This window comes from Sus scrofa, chromosome 18, assembly GCF_000003025.6.
Source record: "Sus scrofa isolate TJ Tabasco breed Duroc chromosome 18, Sscrofa11.1, whole genome shotgun sequence".
NCBI classification, from domain to species: domain Eukaryota; kingdom Metazoa; phylum Chordata; class Mammalia; order Artiodactyla; family Suidae; genus Sus; species Sus scrofa.
In genome coordinates this window covers 12,330,489-12,346,973 of record NC_010460.4, presented here as the reverse complement: position 1 = coordinate 12,346,973, position 16,485 = coordinate 12,330,489, and the positions used below count along the sequence as shown (strand labels likewise).

Genomic DNA, 16,485 nt, shown 5'->3' with positions numbered 1-16,485 from the left:
CCTGCCAGAAGCCCTGTCAAACGGCTCAGGTTTTCAGCTTGGGCTCCACACCTGTGGCTGAAACGCAGGAATTGCTAGCTGTCTGGTGTTTGCAGAACAGCAGCAATGTCTGAACACTTTCAGATGCTTCTTATGTACACTGCAGTGCTTGGGTTTTGACTTTCCTTTTTTTGGGGGGGGAATATTTTTCTAACACAAAATTCACATTTTCAGGATGGAGGATGAAGATGCAGAGTGAAAACTTAAATAATAGTATGGTCCAAATTGAGATCTGCACTAAGTGTAAAACATACACAGGATTTCAAAGATTTAATAGGAAAAAAGACTAAAATTATTTATACTTATTTCATATGAAAATGATCATAACTGAGGGGTATATTGGGTTAAATAAAGTACATTATTAAATTGAATTTCACCTGTGACTTGTTACTTTTTAAAACGTGGCCACTAGAAAATTTAACACTGCACATTACTTGCATTTGTGGCTCACATTGTGTTTATACTGGACTGAGCTTGTCTAAAAGGCGGTGAGCAATGCTTGCTAAGTACTGAGAGGTCCTATATTCCTCTGAAATATTTCCTTAGGAAACCTCTAACTTCTTCAGCACGTTATCAGATCTACTCCAGAATCTGAATTCTCAGGAAGTGTTGGAAGCCTCTGTATGGTATGGTATGGTATGGATTCACTTTACAGCAGTCCCAAACAAGAGTTTCTGGATCATAACTCTTTATCAGAATTATACAGGAGCAGTTTTCTGATTGATTTCTGATCCTCTCTGCAGAGATTGATTCTAAGAATACGGATGCACTGAAGTTGAACTGTCCTCTATTTGTTTTCTTTCTTCTTCCCTCTTCTCCAGTTCCTGTACCTGCGAGGAGGGAGTGACTTCCAGGTAGAATATGGTGCTGCCTGAAGAAAATGATGTGAAAGAGACATGATGATAGGAGAGCTGCAGAGAAAGTGAGTTGAACAAGCATGAACTGAGGGTTGCTGCCTTCAGTGCTACTCCAGGGTGGTTGTGGTATTTCAGAGTAGGGCGTCTTTAGTTATATGATCAGACCGTCACTGGAAAACCAGCCAGTTGACCCTAATGTCTAAGAGGTTGATTTACAACTATCAAAATTATACAGAATTTCTGGAGTTCCTGTTGTGTCTCAGCAGAAACAAACCCGACTAGTATCCATGAAGATGTGGGTTTAATCCCTGGCCCCACTCAGTGGGTTAAGGATCTGGCATTGCTGTGAGCTGTGGTGTAGGTGGCAGACGTAGCTCAGATCTGGCGTTGCTTCGACCCCTAGCCTGGGAACTTCCATACGCCACAAGTGCAGCCCTTAAAACAAACAGACAAACAAACAACCCCCCACAGAATTTCTGCTTACTACTTTGTTATCCTAAACGTGATTGTAAAATTGCATATGCTGATGTGTTTTAAACTGGAGAGCCATCGGCCCTCCCCTCCGTTACTTAAATACAACTTTCCTACATTTCGAAGCACACCGAGATTTGCTTGAGCTGCATACGCTTTCTTCAGAGGAAACAAAAGCCTCTAAAAAAGTAAAATGCATTAATTTGGGGCATCCTACAGGATCAAGTTGTGTAGTTAGTGTACTTTTGACCATTTACTAGTTTCACTGTAACTTTTTGAGAGAGTTATAGTAATGTCACTATTTTGCTGGTAGGAAAATTTAGGTTTACTGAGATTAAGTTGAAAGTCACACAAGACTTGAAGAATCTGTGATATTAATACAAGTTGTCTAGTGGCACTATTCGCACAACCATTGAAGAATAGTACAAAGAAAATAATTTTACTTGCCATGACAAAAAATGAAATGTCTTAACCATCCAACATGGGCTTGCACCAAGGCTCAGAGCAAATGCCCCTTACCTTGTGAAATAATTGAATTGACCCCACCAAAAAATGAAAGAGAACTTCTCATCATTGTGTGCATATATTTTTCAGAAACAAATTACTTCCAAATTGTATGAACCATGGTAACAAATACCACTTTACAATATCTACCTATCACACAACTTTAATGATGAAGTTTTTAAGTCAATGAAAGTTTCTCCATTCCCTCAGCCTTCTCTTTTTATACGCCCATTCTTATGTCAGTACTCTTCCGCCTCAAGAAGAGAAAAACTACATAATTCAGACTAGCCCAGGCACCTTGGCAAGAAGAGGTAAATATATTCAGCCCTGGACCGCAGTAGGTGACCCCTAGATAAGAATGGAACCTTGGAGTTCCCTGGTGGTGCAGCAGGTTAAGGATCCCATACTGTCACTGTTCTGGCATGGGCTTGATCCCTGGAATGGGAACTGGTGCATGCCACAGGGGCAGTCAAAAAATAAAAGAGTGGAACACAGCAGGAAGAGCTGGATAGTAGCAATGGAAAGATTTATATCCCCACACCTCAAGTCACTGTGAGGTCTGAGACTCCCTTCACCATGTGCATGTCATTGAAAGGGCATCAGTTATTCCAGGGACCAGCCTGCATATTGTACCCATTCTTCTAACACTGATTTGTGAACTGGGCGAGAACAAAGCAAACGCATGGAACTCATGTTTCCTGAGATTACATTTTCCTTTTGAACATACAGTAGAGATAGATGGGGCAAGGTTCTTTGACTCTTATCATGGGTTTATATCTACTTTACTGGTTGAAGTGTGTGCTAATATAGTTAAGTGTTTTCACAATTACTATGCCCACCCAACATCCCTGAATGATACAAAATCCCATTTACTCTAGACTAATGGTTCTCAGGTAACAAAATTGCATGACCAAAACTGGCCTAAAGCCATGCTGTTCTGAAACACTTGTTCCCAGATAGGTCCTGATATCCCCCCCCTTTTTTTTTCTTGTTTGAATATTGGCTTGTTTTGCTGTCTAGGTAATCACAATTTGTGGTTAGATTTAAAGACCACAGCTCAAGACCAAAAAGAAAATATACTTAATAAGATTCAAAAAAATAATTTAGGTGAGAACTAATTTTCTCTTGCTCAAAGACTTCTAGTTTATATGGCAAACTATGCACATATATAATGATCCTCATTACTAGTGGATTCTACACTTGTGAATTTGCCTACTTGCTAAAATTTATCTATAACCCTCACATAAATAATCGCAGCATCTGCATGGTCAATCGCAGACACGCATGCAGTGTGGCGGAAAATTGGAGTGTCTCACTGGCAGGTCCCCAGCTGAGGGTAACAAAATGACCCTCTGCCTTCATATTTCAGCTCTCATACCAAGAACAAATGTCCTTTGAACAGTCTATTTAGTGTGATTTTTTCACAGTTTTGTGCCTTTTGTTGGTGATTTTTATATGACTGAAGGACACACAAGCATTTATAATGCAACGCTGTCTAGTGTTCTGATGCACAAGGATCTGGGATGTGTCTTATGGAGAAAATACATGTGTTAGATACACTTAGTTCAAGCATGAGTTACAGTGCTGTTGACCATGAGCTCAACATCAAAGAACCAACAATCTATGTTAAATACGGTGCCTTTAAACAGTAACACACATAGGAGTTCCTGTCATGACATAGTGGAAAACGAATCTGACTAGGAACCATGAGGTTGCAGGTTCGATCCCTGGCCTTGCTCAGTGAGTTAAGGATCCAGCGTTGCCGTGAGCTGTGGTGTAGGTTGCAGACATGGCTCAGATCCCGTGTTGCTGTGGCTCTGGCATAGGCTGGCGGCTACAGCTCCGATTGGACCCCTAGCCTGGGAACCTCCATATGCTGCGGGTGCAGTCCTACAAAGCAAAAATAAAATAAAATAAACAGTAACACATAAAACAAGGTTTTTTATTGATTGATTGATGAAACTGTTGTGAGCAGTTTCCCAGGAACCTAACTCTATAGTTTCAATTTCTTTACTATAATGTAAAGATTTTTTTTTTTTAATCTAAGACTTCTGGGTACCTGAAGACATTGGTGGCTGCCTAGGTCCCTGCTGCCTCCCAGTATTTCATCCCAAAACAATAAAAAGAAAATGAAAACAAAAACTACACAATAAAATCCTCAGTATAATTGGATCAGAAGAATGTTCAGACTGCTACAAGGCTTATGGCAGTCAGAGGCAGGCTGACTTTACTGCAGGGAAGAGAAATAGGGAAGTAAGATGAATAAGAGTAAGTCTACACTGAAGCTGAAAATATATTTTTATGTACTGGTAGGTCAGAACACATTTTACAAGGAAGAGACTTAAAAGTATGTCCAATCTGAAAAGTCAAAAAGAAGTAAAAAAGTTTTGTGTGTGGAAAAACAAGACTACAAAATGACTGAAGGACATACAAGCACTTTCCCACCAACACAAAAATAAAATATTCATAAAGAATCAGGACTTTGTTAAACAAAAAGATGCTGGTGCCATTAAACTAGAATCTTTAAAAAGCACCCAGTTCCAGAAAAATAAAGAGAAAAGAACAAATAAACCATACTTAAATTGTAATAAAAATAATCAGGAGTTCCTGTCGTGGTGCAGTGGTTAATGAATCCGACTGGGAACAATGAGGTTGTGGGTTCAATCCCTGGCCTTGCTCAGCGGGTCGACGATCCAGCGTTGCCGTGAGCTGTGGTGTGGGTTGCAGACGCGACTCGGATCCGGCATTGCTGTGGCTCTGGCGTAGGCTGGGCGGCTACAGCTCCGATTAGACCCCTGGCCTGGGAACCTCCACATGCCACGGGAGCGCCCCTCGAAAAGGCAAAAAGACAAAAAAAAAAAAAAAAATCGGAAAACAAAGAGCCAACACACACCCACTGGAGGGGTGGGGGAAACTCTCAAAATAACAAAAAAGAAAAAAAAAAAATACCAAACATGAAACAAAAGAAAACTGTAACACAGTTATGGTAACAGACTAAGATGTTCATAGTCCCATTTAAAGTCAGCATAAATCGTCTAAAATCAGACATGCAATCCTTAAAAACAGTGATTATCAAAAAAAAAAAACCAGAAATAAAGGTATTAAAAATATAGAATGGTAACCTCTAGAACGAAAATTCAACCTTCTTAAAGATAGATAGATAAATAGATAGCTAAATAGATACGTTTTACAAATTGAGGGGTAAAGAATACCTATCTTACAGAGAAAGTAAGATAGCACCAAAGATAGTAGGCCACAGAATATTAGCCAGAAACGTTCTGTTAAAGTGTAAGTGGATGGCAAGGCTGTATCCAGAAAAATGTCATCTATGCTAATAAACAATTGACCAGTGGGGGACGGAGATAGAAAACAGAAACGATGAGTAGGCGGGACCAGGGCATACACAGGGAAGTCGTGTCCTCGCCCTGGGTCCGGGCGACTAGTTGCTGGGAATGACTGTCTAAGCAAAGGACTTCCTGTGGGGATGAGTCGGGAGATTTTCAAGCCCATCCCATCCCTGTGAAGCACCTGCAGGTATTATTCCACCCTGAGAATGCAAGAGGAGCCTCCCTCATCTACTCAGCCTGTCTGAGCTTCACTGACCCACACGGCAACCCCTCCAACAAACTCACATTCTTGTTAGTGCCCAATAGTCTCTCTCTCTCTCTGTCCTTCCATTTTTTGATTCGGGATAGTAGAGAAAGAAGTCTGAATATTGCTGCTTAAAAGCCAGGTCATGACTTCCCCGTACTCTATGTCACTTTTATAAACTCAAAACTTTAGACAAAGTAAAAGAAATACCTCCTCAAACTGGTGCCAAGAACTTCACACATTATTTGGGCTTTGCCTGACCAAGGTAAAGACAGTGGAATTTTATCGCTGTGATACAGGCAATGCATTTACACTAGCACCAAGAGGGACTCAGATTTTTTTTTTTTTTTTTCCTTTTTTGGTATCATGGAGTTCCCAGGCCAGGGATCAGATCCAAGCCACAGTTGCTACCTACTCAGCAGCTGCAGCAACAGCGAACCCTTCATCCATTGTGCTGGGCTGAGCATCAAACCCGCATCCCAGTGCTGCAGAGATGTCACTGATGCCATTGCACCATAGCAGGAACTCCAAAGACTCAGATTTTTTAATGTTATTGATTCATACTGCCATTTGGATAGCTGTTCTTCTGGATGTAACCTGTTCTTTTCCTCCAGCTGGTATCAAGGTTTTCCTTCTGTCACTGGGTTCCACTAGTTTTACCATAATGTGCTGAGCAGTGGTTTTCTTCCTCTTCATTCTAATTGGCATTCACTCAGCCTTAAAATCAGAACATCAGAAAACCTCAAAAATTAAATTTGTCTCTCACTAAATTTGAGGATTTTACAGCCATTAAAAATTTTTCCTCCTCCTCCTCTTTCTGAAACTTTAAGTCCAGACCTTATGTATGTTAGACCTTATGTATGTTAGACCTTTTGACATCGCCCCCCAAGTTCTTGAGGCTGTTATTTGTTTTCAGTGTTTTCCCCCCAACTTTTATTGGTCTTCCATGCATTGTCTTTCTGCCATGTTATCTCCATTTGCCATTAATTCCATACTCCATTAATTTCCATTATTTTTGACTATTTTCCTCATTCTATTTCATTTCAAGCATTAAAAAAAATAATAACCATGAGTTTCAATATTACTGCTTTAAAATCTGCCTGTTTCTAATTCCAAAATCTGGGTCACTTTGCTATTATTCTCTGTCAGTGGTCTTTTGTTTTGACAATGAGTCATACTTTTCCCCCCATTATTTTAGTATCAAATAATTATAAATTTTTTTTCCTGGGTATTATGAATATTGTGACTGGATTCTGTTACAGTCTTCCAATGATGCATTTTGTTTTGTTTTTAACTTTAACAGCCAACCAACTGACCTTCTTGGATTTAAACTGCCAGCACTTGGGTGGCACCTGACGTTACATTATAGTTCTTTGGTTGGTTGGTTTGTTTTTGTTTTTATTTTGGTGGGCTGCTTTGAGTCTACCTGATGTAATGATATATATATATATATATATATACACATACATACATACATATATACGTACATATGGACCCAAGTGTCAGCCTGAGATTTGGGCAGAGATTTCCACAAATCTTGGGATGGCCTCTCTCTGGTTCCTTCCTCTCTAAAATTCCTCCCTCATAGTCCATTGGCTGTGGCCTCCCTGAACTCTCTAGACATAAAATGAATGTAGATTTCCCAGCAGAGATTTTGCCATAATGTGTGCTGAAGACCACGAGCTTTCGAAGGCTGAAAACCATACTAAGTGGGAAACTTACCCTATGCCTTTTTCATCTGTCGAGTGTTGGCTTTCCTCCCAAATCTCTGTGCTTATATCCTCTTTCAAGTGCTTTCAAGTAATAATATTTAATGCTTTGGCCAGGCCTTATAGTTGTTGCCTGATTGAGCCATGATGGAACTTGATTTTCTCCCCTTTGTCATTTCTTATTTTGTAAATTTGTGCTTTCTCCATTTTCCCGTTTGATTACTAGCTAGTGCTTTGTCTCTGTTTCTTCTTTTTCACCTTCCAGGATTTTGATTTATTAATTCTATTTAAAGATTTTCTGTTCTCTTCTCATTTTTCTGTCTTTAATGTTTCCTTCTTTTGGCTTTTTTGGTTTTTTTATTGCTCATATCTACCTTTTATAATAATGATTTAAATAATATATTTTTTCATGCTTTTATTTATATATTTATTATAATTATACAAAAATAACATGAATGTAGTCTGTGAAGTCTGTACATATATTTTTAGAGCAAAAGAGAGTTTTTGCTCCCTTTTTCCCTTATGTGTGTCTTTGATTTTTTAAATTAATTTATAAACTTTATGAGAAACAATAAACAAACATTGCCACACTGTTCCTTTTATGATTCCAATCAGTTTAATCTAATAACATCATTTATAAGTCCTGGAAAAGTTAAAATGGCTGTAAATAATTTTTAAATTAATATTTAATTTAATATTTAATTAACATTAATATTTATTTAATATTAAATTTAATTTTAAATTAAAATTAAATTTAAAATTAAAATTTTAAAATAAAATTTTAAATTAAATTTAAATTTAAATTAAATTAATATTTATTTAATATTAATATTTAATTTTTAAAAATTATAATATTTTAATTTTTAAAAATTTTACTGCTGTAAAATGCTAAATGCTGTGCATTTTCCTTTGAGTATTGCTTTCAAAGTATAAATACATGTATTCAGTATCTGATTTTCATTACCATTATTTTTCAAAAAAATTAAATTGCTGACATCTGTATCCTTTTATTCAAGAGTTGTTTAACAAAAAGTTCTTGAATTTATAGGTCATCCTTGGTCAAAAGAGAAATGAACATGAGATTTAGAGTGTGGAACAGAAGACGCAGCCATTCTTATGCTCAAATGGTGTGATGGTGGGTGTAGACCTCAGGGCAATGCGATGGTGGGTGTAGGACTCAGGGTCAATTCGATGGTGGGTGTAGGACTCTGGGCAATGTGGCACCCATTTGTGAAGTTTCATCTGCTAATTCAGTTGTTGGCATATGGCAGCATCCAATGCAGCCCCCTACTCCCATCAGATCTTCTCCTTTTGTTTCTCAAGTCCTGGCCTACTACGTGCATAAGCAGCTTCTTTATAAAAGTCTCCAGTTTTTTCTACAGGCCTTCAGCATCATCCTGGTAGGTCAGAAACAGACTCTGGTTCCAGTTTGTCTTTCTGGATTCTGGTTTATTTCCACAAGCTACAGTTTTCTCTGCTCTGGCTTCATAAAGACTTCAAGCCCAATCCAGCTTCAGGGGCAAGATTTGCATAGATTTGTCCATAGATACCAGTTGAGTATGGCCTAGTGTTCATACTAAATCTCTTGTTCTGTATCACTTATAAGAAGAGCTTCTCCGATAAAACCCTGACTTTAGAAATTGCTGTTGGAAGTGGTTCTCAAGAAACAGATCTTAAGAAGGTTCTTTACTCATAAAAGCAGCCTTTTAAGTCCAATAAGAGGAGTTAGTCCTCTTGTCTAAAGACCATGTAATGGCTTATTCTGATATAATTTCAGAATAATTTCATGATTTTATAAGTTTAGGGATCTATTGATCCTATTGACTCCCCCCCACACTACTCCTTATTGTTTCTAGTTCTATAAACAGACTCAATCAGTCCTCAGAGTGTAAAGCACAAAGTATAATCTCTGAGAAGGTGTAACACACACACACAAAGAATTACAAAAATTTGCCATTTTATAGCAATAGAAATAAATCTTGGAAAGGAGTTCCCGTCGTGGTGCAGCGGAAATGAATCCCACTAGGAACCATGAGGTTGCGGGTTTGATCCCTGGCCTCCATCAGTGGGTTAAGGATCTGGCATTGCCATGAGCTGTGGTGTGGGTCGCAGACGTGGCTCGGATCTGGCATGGCCATGGTGAAGGTCAGTGGCTACAGCTCTGATTAGACCCCTAGCCTGGGACCCTCCATATGCCGCGGGTGCGGCCCTAAAAGGAGAAAAAGACAAAAAAAGAAAAAGAAACCTTGGAAAGATGCATGGGAATGGATCCTAAGGTATTTGATGAGAGTGGAAGGAATCTACTGTTAGGTTGGTTCTAAATGTAGCTGTTGGCGAATTAAGACACAATTCTGTATTTACAACTTTAGCAAAGATGCCTGGAGGGGCCCTAATAGTTTGCTTGCTTGGTTGATGAAAACTTGGATCCAAAAGTGATCTATACAAAATGAGGATGAAACTTGCTAGATCTTCCTCGTTATGCCGTAAAGAAAGGTATCCAAAGGTTTAGGAGGCCTGGAATGCTATGGTGGTGTAAGAATATGCTCATAGTATTTGTTCCCTAAATACATCCCCTAGAAGGTCCAGAAGACACTTCCTTCATGATGGGCAGGGTGCATGGTGTGTGTGTATGTGTGCCAAAGAGCTTTGTGAGAGGGGTTCTGACATCTTACGGTGGCTATTCTCTTAGGCCAGGTTTGGTGGTGGGAATTGCTGCTGTCAAATGGAATTGCCTGATTTTCATGATGATGATGGGATTCCTGGGTGTCATGGGCCAAGTGGTGGCACTAAATCACCAAAGACAAGAACTGTACCGCTACCGGAAGGAGAGGCAAAGACAGAATCAGTAATAGGATGGTCTCACTGGTAGAATCTTTAGTATTAGCTAGTGGATCCTGGTACCCCTAGAACTGATACAGTTGGACAGCCCACTAACATTTTCCTAATTTATCATTAGAAAGCTCTGGATTTGTTCAACAGAGGACTGACTGAAATCACTGTAATTACCAAATGGATCTGAACCAGGACCATGCAGGCACCCTTGCTGGCTTCCTCGGGTTAGAAGTACCTCTATAATAATGATATCATGGAGTTCAAGACATCCTGCCATTGAAATTAAAAAGCAACTGCAGTATGGAGGTTCCTCAGAACACTAAGTATAGTATCACTATATGATCCAGAAATCCACTCATGGGCATATATTCAGACAAAACTATAATTCAAAAAGATACATGCATTCCTATCTTCATTGCAGCACTATTCACAATAGCCAAGATATGGAAACAACCTAAATGTCCATAGACAGATGAATGGATTAAAAATGTGCAGTACATATAGACAATGGAATACTACTCAGCATAACCAAAGAATGAAATAATGCCATTTAAAGCAACATAGGTACAACTGGAGATTCTCATACTAAGTGAAGTAAGTCAGAAAGAGAAAGATAATTATCATATGATATCACTTATATGTGAAATCTAAACTATGGCACATATGATCCTATCTACAAAATGGAGATAGACTCATAGACATAGAGAAGAGACTTGTGGTCGTGAAGAGGGAGAGGGAGGGGACAGGATGGCCTGGGAGTTTGGGGGTGAGTAGATGCAAACTGTTACACTTAGAATGGGTAAACAATGAAGTCCTGCTGTACAGCACAGGGAACTATATCCAGCTCATGGAATAGACCATGATGGAAGAGAAAAAAGAAAGGGAATGCATTTGTGTGTATGACTGGGTCACTTTGCTGTTCAGCAGAAATTGGCACAACACTGTAAATCAACTATAATAAAAATTTTAAAAGAATATTTAAACTTAAAAAAAGCAATTGTGGCAGAAAGATATCAATGATATAGCAAGCGCCCCCCCCCCATAGCAAAGCTGTTTAATCAGTGGGCAAATCATGTCTCCAGGTCATGATTTGGGGCTGCATGCTAAACCTGTGAGCTCAGTAATCTCTTGGGTACTGCAGGCCTTTTAGGGGTCCTGCTGATGTGACGACGGACAGTGTCAGCAAAATACCCAGCAACTTGGATATTAGGATAGATAGAAGAGACAGGCAGGCTATATCTGACTTCACATTCCTTATGGAACACTAGAGATCCATGACCTGCTCCTTTTGAAGTTTTCAGAATTGCTCGTAAATGACCATTTTCCAGGTCTAGTCCTGGTAAGGTCCACCTCTACTGAGATTTCTCCATCCCCTGATAAATCTTTGGGGTTTATTTTTTTCATATCTAATTGAAGTTATTACTAGAATAATTCCATTATTTCTACAATTTCTTTAATGTAACTCCATAAGTATTGATTTAAAACTATCAGAAATTCTTAGGATTTTTCTCAATGTTGTGTCTATAGGAAGGATATGATTTCTGATCAGCACGGCTTTGAGATGCTTTTGTGATGCTTTATAAAATCTGTCATATATGTAGTTACCATTGGTAGAGATTAATCTGTGGCAGCTGTTAACAACTGCATGTTTGTGTCCCCCTAAATTGTATGTTGGAACCCTAGCCTCCTATGGAATTAGGGGGTAATTCAGTCTTCAGGAGGCAATTAGATTCAGCTGAGCTCAGGAGGATGGCGCCCCCATGATGATGGGATTGGTGTTTTCATAAGAAGCAACTCTCGTCTTTCTCTCCCCCTGCCCCTTTCCCTTGTCTCCCTGCCATGTGACAGCATAGCAGATGGCCATCTGCAAACAAGAAAAAGGGCCCTCATCGGACACAAAGTCCACTGGCACCTTGATCTTGGACTTCTCAGCCTACAGAACTGTAAGAAGTAGTGTTTGTTGTTCAGGCCTCTTGGTCTTGGTCCTAGCAGCCCAAACTGACTAATACAGCAGCATTGGTCCTGCTTTGTTCTTTGAGGCAGTCAGATGTGGCATGTGTGTGGGACTGGGCAGTATCTGCCTGTGCACAGCCATTTAGCAGTATGTTTAAGTGGTTATTTAAATAAACAATAATTTAAGTAAACACATGTAAGAAACGCATCAGTTTGAGTTCCTGGATAGGGAAACTATGTGAGAGATTTTGCTGGAAAACCCAAAAGGCAAATTCACTTTGTTGTGGATTCTATCCGATTAATCAAGATAGTGATAGAAAGACCACATCTCTCATATGTTTTCCACATTGCCAAAATATTTTATTCCTTAGTAATTCCTGCTGGGCTTAGAATATACTGGAGTATCATTAAAAAATATGCCCATGACAGAAAGAAAATAAACCTCCCTTTGCTACATGTTATCCATCTCTGCCCTATTAAAATTTCCTTCTCAAATTGGCTTTTTAGCCAGCCAGAACATTTTGGTAATGACACAGTCTGCACACACTTTTTCTATGCGCCTTTATACAGCTCATATAAATACTGTAAGAAGTGTCATTCTGGTCTTGAAGATTTTTCTTGATATAGAAGGACTCTCCTCTCCCTATGTATCATCTCGAAGTCTCTCTCTTCTCCACTCCCATAAAATGTGAGAAGAGACTTCTTTCAGAAGGTTATTAAAGTTTGTTTTTCAGTCCACTGTTGGGAACACGATTTTCTGGTAATTTAGTTCTGATGTGTTTCCTAACTTGGGTTTAATTCTGTTCATCCCAATAGATATAAAAATAAAAACATACACATTACTATGAATATGTATTGTATTACTATGATGCTAATATTTTAAATAATTTAATACAGAGCACTTTCCACTGACAATTGTAATGACATATCAACTGTAGAAATTTCAGAAAGAGTGACATGAAACAGAAGTATCACTTGGAAAAGGCGAACAATACGCTGGAAATTATCCCACAGGGCAGTGTTACATTGAGTAGTATTTCTTGGTTCAAGGACTGACCCCCAACTTCCTCAAAGATTGAATTATCAGTGTAATAACTTTGAACACACTTGGCAAGGAAGACTCCCCAAAACCATGTCAGAGACCTGAAATATAAAATCATATTCTCCATGTATTAATTTATAATGATGAAAATAACTCTGTCTCAGGCTGAAATACTTGTCTTGACATGGTGCTGACTTTCTTCCTACATGTAGACATAAATGGGGTACAGATATTTGCTCAGCAAGATAAGTTCTGTCTCGGTAATGGTTATGGGCAGGATGGAGTGTTTTTGCTTCAAGTTCTCCCTGGTTCTGAGCATGCTCATAATAGCACTGCAACGTGGGCTACTGCAACTCTCCCTTCACTGTGTTGACCATCCTTTTCACCTCCAAGCCTCCCAGTTTCGATCAATGCATCCTTTTTGGATAACTCTGTAACATTAATCTCGCACCATTTAATTTCTTGATCTAACAGCCATGGTTTTTAAGTTTTATTTGCATATGACCTAGTAAACATTGATTCCTGGAGTTCCCATGGTGGCACAGCGGTTAACGAATCCGACTAGGAACCATGAGGTTGCGGGTTCGGTCCCTGCCCTTGCTCAGTGGGTTAACGATCCGGCGTTGCCGTGAGCTGTGGTGTAGGTTGCAGACGCGGCTCGGATCCCGCGTTGCTGTGGCTCTGGCGTAGGCCAGTGGCTACAGCTCCGATTCGACCCCTAGCCTGGGAATCTCCATATGCCGCGGGAGCGGCCCAAGAAATAGCAACAACAACCACAACAACAAAAAAGACAAAAGACAAAAAAAATAAAATAAAAAAAAAACATTGATTCCTTAGATTCACTTTCAGAGGTAATCTATTTCTTTTTTCTTTCTTTTTTTTTTTTTTTTTTTTTTTCTTTTTATGGCCATAGCTGTGTCATGTGGAATTTCCCAGGCTAGGGGTCGAATTGGAGCTATAGCTGCCAGCCTACGCCACAGCCACAGCAACACAGGACCCGAGGCACCTCTGCAACCTACACCACAGCTCATGGCAACAATGGATCCTTGTAATCCACTGAGTGAGGCCAAAGATCAAACCTGCATCCTCATGGATACTGGTTGAGTTTGTAATCTGCTCAGCCACAATGGGAATTCCAGGTATTTATTTCTTTTTAAAATCCATTTTGAAATGATTGGAGACTTCCTCTTCCTGGAATTCAACTACCGATAATTGATATCAATAATTTGACATAGTTGATTAGAAATTGAAATATGGTAAATTAAAAATAACTCTGAAAAGAGAAACATAATTAGGAATTATGAAGCAGTGCGTGGCGGTTGGCCATTGAAAAAACCAAGTACAAAGTAGAGATCAGAAAAAACATCCATGACTCTTGGAAATAATGTGACTTTCTTTGGCAAATCACACATTTATTATCAAAACTAAACAAAAGGCAAAGTATAAAAAAGTGAAAGACCCATATTATAAACATTTTCCTATACTGGTATTAATTTATAATGAGAAAAATGATGGCCTCTCAGGCTGGAATCATCGCTTTAACATGGAATTAATATTCTCTCTTAACGTAAAGATTAATATCTATTTTTTCAGACTAAACTAACCTTATTCATCACCATAGACAGTGGCTGTGGGCTCTTTAAGTCTCAGAGATAACAGAGCCCAGGGCAATATTCAGGATCACTGTTTCAGAGACGAAAGATTCTTACTTAGAGGATGTTAAATATACAAATAGGCAATGGGAAGAAAAGTAAAGAATATGGTCATTCATCCATGCATGATTAATATTTGAATGGAATTTTCATTTTTTCTCAGATGTTCTAGCATCCTCGAGACTTCGCTATCTCAGAGACAGAGCCAAATGCATCTGCATGGAGAGAGTAACCTTCTCTCCTTCTCCCGAATATGTTAAACTCAGCTACCCACATTTTTTATCATTATTTTTTATTTATGTATATACTTATACATTTATTTATTTATATATCTTCTTCTTCCTTTTTTTCTAAGATCTCAAGAATTAGAATATTATAATGTATTTTGAGGAATCTGAGATGGAAGTAATTAACAATATAAGAAAAAAAATTGCAAAGTATCAATTCCAGCCTGAGAGGCCATCATTTTTCTCATTATAAATTAATACCAGTATAGGAAAATTGTTTATAATATGGGTCTTTCACTTTTTTATACTTTGCCTTTTGTTTAGTTTTGATAAACTTCTGAAGCTTCCTTCTTTCCTTCCATATTATAAAAATTTATTTTCCCTGATTTTTAAAAAATTGCTATTTTCAGTGGAAGGAACTTTGGGTCTCAGATACTTTGCTTCTACTTATAAAAAACTGCCATCTACAACAGGCAACAGTGCTTAGAAATAAGGCTTTTTCCTCCCAGACAGATAGTATGAAATAGTATAAAAATTGGTTAAGTTTATATTTATTTCTTAATAACGCTGAGAAAAAACTCCCATACTCTACCAGTGGGGATGCAAATTTTGTGCAATAAATATGCAAGAATTTGCTTGCTTCAGAATTCCAAGGGCCTGTCGTAATATTTCCCCTGGGGTTCACCATGGCTGGATATATATATATGCAATGTCATGGAGTCTGCTAAATCATAATGCCCAATCTTCAGGGCTCCTCACACCATAGCTCAGGCCTGTCACTGAGTCTTTTCCTAAATAAGAGCCACACAATGTTGGCAGTATATAAGCCAAAACCGTAAGTCCTATCTATGGAATGTGTTATCTCCATGTGACTTCCGTTTAAGAAACACACATTTTTTTCCCCTTTTATAACTTTATTTTTTAAAATTTTTTCCATTATATCTGGTTTAGAGTGTCCTGTCAATTTTCTACTATACAGCAAGGTGACCCAGTCACACCTACATATATACATTCTTTTTTCTCACATTATCATGCTCCATCAAAAGTGACTAGACATAGTTCCTAGTGCTATACAACAGGATCTCATTGCTTATCCACTCCAAAGGCAATAGTTTGCATCTATTAACACCAAATTTCCAGTTCATCCCACTACTTCCCCCTCTCCCTCGGCAATCACAAATCTGTTCTCCAAGTCCATGAGTTTCTTTCCTGTGGAAAGGTTCATTTGTGCCCTGTATTAGATTCTTGAAATAAGTGATATCATATGGTATTTGTCTTTCTCTTCTGACTTACTTCACTTTGTATGAGAGTATCTGATTCCATCCATGTTGCAGCAAATGGCATTATTTTGTTCTTTTTTAATGGCTGAGTAGTATTCTATTGTGTATATACACCACATCTTCCTAATCCATTCATCTGTCAATGGACATTTAGGTTGTTTCCATGTCTTAGCTGTTGTGAATAGTGCTGCAGTGGACATGCGGGTACGTGTGTTTAATGTAAGTTTTATCCAGATATATGCCCAAGAGTGGAATTGCTGTGTCACATGATGGTTCTATATTTAGTTTTCTGAGATACCTCCATACTGTTTTCCATAGTGGTTGCACC

At 38.6% G+C, this 16,485-nt stretch overlaps 1 long non-coding RNA gene across 1 annotated transcript in view; it reads left to right on the top strand.

Moving 5' to 3' along the window:
• Window positions 869-16,485, top strand: part of LOC110257606 — a 45,878-nt gene continuing 30,261 nt past the window's right edge. Inside the window, exon 1 of the long non-coding RNA XR_002340464.1 lies at window positions 869-961. This is a non-coding gene — a long non-coding RNA (uncharacterized LOC110257606). The remainder of the gene's footprint in view (window positions 962-16,485) is intronic.